The sequence below is a fragment of the Cotesia typhae genome, unplaced genomic scaffold (genome assembly GCF_013202065.1).
Source record: "Cotesia typhae breed Kobodo isofemale line unplaced genomic scaffold, CoteBio_Ctyphae contig_22, whole genome shotgun sequence".
NCBI classification, from domain to species: domain Eukaryota; kingdom Metazoa; phylum Arthropoda; class Insecta; order Hymenoptera; family Braconidae; genus Cotesia; species Cotesia typhae.
Window position 1 is genome coordinate 2115106 of NW_027423728.1, and position 6000 is coordinate 2121105.

Genomic DNA, 6000 nt, shown 5'->3' on the forward strand with positions numbered 1-6000 from the left:
CAGAAATTGTTAAATACATAACACAATTTGCAATGAAAAATGTTAAAAAAAATTGAAATATCCACTCACTATTAAAAAAGATTTAAAATTTTAAACTTAAAAATCATATGTGTATGTAAGCCTTTTGAATAGCTTTTTTTGTATTTTTTTTCCAAAAAATTTTTTTAAAACTGTTCAATTTGGCGTAGAATGCCCCATACTTCTAAACAAATAATATAAATTACAATGTAAATAATATAATTAAATTCACTTATAAAAGTTGTATAAAGTAAGCCAATTAGAACGTAATTAATAAAAAAAAATAATAATAACTTACTAAGTTTTTTTATAAATTTGAAATCGTCGCATTTATTAAATTATTCAAGCAATTAAGTTCCTTTTTGAACTTATCTAAAGTAATTGGTCAAAAACGAATAAGTGTACCAAGTTTCATTAAGATCCGTTAATTGTGGGCGTAATTGCACCAACAAAATATTTAATCACTACTAGTTTCGAGCTTTATTTGACCATTTAAGAGATTTATGACAAAATTTGTAGTAAATTCCGAGAAAAAAAAAATGATACAATAGATTTTTAAGATATTTATTTAAAAATAAAAAAAATTGATTTTATGTTTAATATTATGATTATTTTTATCATTTAATTATTACAATACATTGTTTTATACTTTAAATATTATAAGTGCTGAAAGTTTTTAATGTCTGAGGATTATGTTGAACACGAGTATACTATAAGAATAGAAGAAAAGTACACTTGTTAAAAGTACTGAAAGCCCCCTGACATCTTTACTTCACGAATTCATTCGTTCCCTCCTGGGCTCACTAATGTCTTCTTCGTCACGAGAATTACGCAATTATAATGCACTGCACCCGACAATTATCGCACAAAGTGCTGAATGGCAAGAGAAAAAAATAAAAAAAAAAAACGACAAAGAAAAAAAAAAGAATAGCAAAAAATACTTTTTAGCATTTTTTTTTGTCTTCGTTAAGAATTCATAAATGAATCAGATTTAAATAAATTGCCTCGTAAATTATTCAGATCAAGAGAATGAAATGACGAGGGTCAAGTAGATAATTACAGTAAATAATTTCTTAAAATACATACTTCACAATTTGGTGTAGCAATAATGCAAGTTAGTCGCAATAATTGGCAAATTTTTAATTCCAAGAAAATTTTGTGAGATGACCCAAAGTTCTCCCGTTGAATGTTATTGTTAAAATGTACTCTATACATAATAATTATTATTTGCTTAAATTAATTTATGCAATCTACATTTATGAATTAGAGTCGAAAACCAAGAAAAAAATTGCCAGAAGCAATGAGAGTTGGATGTTAAACATTACTTTTTTATCGATAAATTTAAGTCTTTAATAAAGAATAAATTAACTTATTTTTGTTCTAGTGACATATTTAAGTTTGAAAAATTTCATTTAAATAAAAGACTAAAAATATTTTACAACATTTTTTTTGACACTTGATATATCGAATTTTAAAAGTTGTGATGCTACACCGAGTACTGCTGAGTCAGCCTAAATAGACATAGAGGATTTGCATCAGTAGATCAATACAAGAAAAAAAATATACGAGATAGATATGAACTCTATGAAAATTATTGCAGGTTTCGTTATGATACAAATAAAAAAAATGTAATAAATTAAAACAGAGTAAGTCATATAAACACACGCACACACGAACACATACCCATACATATATATATATATATATATATATATATATATATATATATATATATATATATATATATATATATGTAGAAAAGAATTGACCATATTTACTAGCTTGATATAAAATAAAAAAATACATCGGCTCTTCTGCCGAAGCTCGTAAATGCTAAAGCAAAAGAAGAAAACATGGAAGGATGAGAAAGAGAAATCAAGAAAGAAGAAGTTAAATGCTATAAAAATTAATTAATCCCGAGTCGAGCCTTCAAATTTTTATTTCATTTTTTTTTTAAGTCTACATTTTATATAATCAAGTGCTCTGTCATCAACGTTCCGAGTACGATGGATATCTTATTTTTTTTATTTCATTTTAATTGAATAATACCATTATATGTTGTTATTTAATCGAAAAAAAGTAATGGATAAGAACATTTTTTTTAAATTCCACATCTTCGAGAAAAGAGTAGTCCCATGTAATTTTTGTTTAAGACTTTTTGAAAGATCAAAAGATATACTTTTTCAATTATATCTGATTGAATGATCTAGTCTGTCTGATACTAAACACTAAGAAATTTTACTGTTAGTTTTCAGACTGTACCCGAAAAATTTATGTACTACAAAAATTTAAGAAGTAATGAGTACTGAAATAAAATTGATTAGGATAATTAAAATAAAATTGTATACCCAGCAAAATTCCTGGCTGGACGTCCGGCCGTGTATGTGTGTGTGTAAATAAAAATTTTGTATATCTCTAGAATAAATATACTGATCGAAATGAGCGACACGACGTTCGGAAGTATTTATTGAGACTTCGATCTTAGATTTTGAAGTCAATTGGTTAAGAGGGATAGCCACTGTGAGGATCGAAAAATAGGTGATTTTCGGGAATTTTTTTGACTGGGATAATAAAGGAATTTGGGGATCGGGTTTTTTTTTTGTTTTATAAAGCATACATTAAAGATTATTCTCTTGAATTTTTATTTAAAAATATCATGTTGTTACAAAGTTATTAGCATTTTTATGGAGCACCAAAAAAATTTCCCACACCCCAGTGTGATCTTTAACTCAAAACGGATTATCTAAAGCAAAAAAACGAAACAGCGTTGTGATCTGCATACATGTGGTTATCGTTGGTTATCGATTTAAAAAAAAAATGGCGACATATTGAAAATTTTTTCTTTTTTTTTTTCTCATTTCTTTGGATTCAAACAGCCCTAAAAAATCTTAAAAATCAAAATTTTCAGAGTGCCGCGCGTGTAAAAATCATTCAACGCGCTGTCACAAAAATGACTATAACTTGCAAAATATTCGAAATTTTCATACAAAACTCTAGATATATATTGTTGAATATACAAACTTTGATTTAATAATAATAATAAAAAAAAAAAAATTTTTTTTTTTTTTTTAATTTCACAGTGGCTATTATCCCCTTTAAGCCATTTCAAAGTTATTCAAAAAACAAATTTTTCTAAATAACTTTCAAAATATTTGACTAATCAACACCAAACATCAAAGACACTTTTTTTTTTAAACAACTGCGGCGAATGCCACTGAGCAAGCCAAAATCGAACATTGCGTTTAATACTTATAGCCATTTAAAAATTTCTAAATAATCGTTTTTGTAAGGTACCTTTTAAATTCTTCGATCAAATCAAAATAAAACGACGTGGTCAAAAGCTATAGCTATATAAACATTCAAATTAAATATAATTTCAAACTTTGTACTCATAAATAAGCGAGAAGTTTAAGGGATAGCTTTCAGGGTCAACCGATTTCCGAATTTTTCTTCATAAAATGTATCTTCTCTTTTTTGGTCCTTAGAAGTTTACAGGACTTGCATTCTCTTCTCATATATAAGACTGAAGAAGCATAGATTTTTCAAGAGTGTGTCATAGTAACTTGGTACCATACGGAGAGAAGACCCTTGTATTGAGAGTTGAACAATTGAGTCTATGAAGGACTTGAGTTTCGTTCTTTCTCACTCTCATGTCTTATACAACACTGTTTTTTCCATCCTTCTCAAAAATAATGTTCTCGCTTTTACGATGTAACCCTGGAGTCATAACCAGAGTGAATACAATAGACCGCACGCCATTTTCACCACATCTATTCTTCCTTCCTGCTATTAATTCCTACCACTCATGGATTCGGTAGAAAAAAGAAAGAGATGAAAGGAATAACGGTAGCAAAGCAGCCTAGTCGCAAAAGTTCATCTCTTCTCTCTTTGGTTAAACTATTTTCCTTTTCTTCTTTTCCTTTCCGCTTTATCATAATTTTATTTTATTCTTTTACTTTTGCGTCTTTGGTGCCTTTCTTCAACTCTTAATCTCTTATATATCTTTCATTGAAGCTTTTACTATCAGCGAATAAAGTAAAGGAAACTAAACTGTGAAGAGGAAAACATTTTCAGCCAAGTTAGCCCTATGGGAAGTAATCAATTACTCTCAGGCAATTAAAATAAACGAAAAAAAAATTATAATATGTAATATACATATAGTTATACCATATATATGGATAAAGTTTTGCTTTTTTATCCTACATACCTCCGAAACGTAAACCTACTTTATGTTAATATATATGTATATTATCAATAGTTTTAGGCAGCTTTTAACATGAATAAAACCGCGACTTTTTGGATCTTTGCCAATCGCCTCACGATTTTTCTAGTGCGTTAAATTCAACCCAACTTGCCAGAATAAGATGATGATGATTTTAACCAAAACTTTTCATAACTTTTTTAATTAACTAAAATCTAATACATTAATATAAATATTTTATTCTTGTAAATTACTAAGTTATATTATCTATAACTAAAAAATCAGTTGTAAAAATGAATAAAAAAATTTCATTACATAAATTTTTGTAAAAGTTTATTTACTGATGATAAATGAAAGCTATTTTTATTACAGCTTATCAATGAGTAAAAAATACATGTATGTAAATAATTGTATAATTTTTTCATATTTTTTTAACCAGTATATACATAATATGATAAAGTATTATTAACACAATAAAAATAAATTCCGAAAGTTTCTTAAACCAGAAATAACATTCCTATAAAATGTTTTCATGTAATTACGTTAAAGTAATACATTTTGTTAAAAATAATATTTTTTCACTTTCTTTAAAAATTTTATATTTAATGTTTTTCAAGTGTTAACCCGTATCACTAAATAGATTTAGATAGAAAGAAGATGCATTCGATCTTTCATACAATATAAAAAGGTAGATTTTTACCCTGCGGAGAAAACTTAAAAGTTCACGCCTTACTAGCTCGCATACATAATTATGTAAATATTTTTCAGCTTAATTTTTGAGCTTTTTATTCTTACAGATGTTGTTTTGATAAAAAAAAATGAGTCATGTGAATTATCAAAAGAGTTGAAGCTATAAATGGTTAAAAAAACAAAAATAACTCGAAACCTCAAAACAAAACAAAGAACTCCTAAATTTTTTTAAACTTTTAATTTTCTTAACTCAAAAATTTACGTTATTTCAAATGATGGATATTTTTTTGAATATAGTGCAAAGAACATTGAAATAAATTGAAGCTTATATATAACAATATCATCAAATGCACTGTAATTCTTTGAAGAATTAACTTTCTTTTCATTTGAAAATAAAATCCCAAAAATAACGTTTTTTGTAACATATTTTTTTGAATTGTTACAAATAAAAACGAATATTTATACAAAATTTCAAACCTGTCATTCTTATGCCTCAAAATTGTCTATTATATTTTCGTTTTTGATGCCATCCTAATTTTCTCAAGAAATTGACTTTAGGAAAAAAAATATTTATATATTGGTTCTTGTGTAAGGTAAGAAATATTTTTACAAAATTTGATATATGTAGGTCTTACAATTTAAAAATCACGGTAATATTTACTCAAAAGTGTGTTTTGTAAGCTGTCTGCCCAACTCGCTTACTCATTTGAGTATGAACGATCTTGAAACTCATTCTTAGTGATGTTTACTCTATGGAGAAAGGAATATTCATTCTTCATTCTAAATTTCAAGTCTATAGGTCTGTAGTTTTGGAGATGTCATGATGAGTAAATGAAAAGAATTCATATAAATAGACTTAGATATTATTTCCGTATACTATGAAGCCTCAATAACTTTATCGTTCTCTAACTTTGACTCCTTACCATTTCCCACTAAAAAATAGTGAAAGAACTCGTAAACTGCCATGTATTCTGTAACTATAATACCTGGAATTCGAGATACATCGCAGTCAGAATTAAAAAGTAGCCTCTGTAACTTCAAGATGTTTTTAAAGTTTCTCTCATTCTGTAATTTATATAAATTGTACTAAT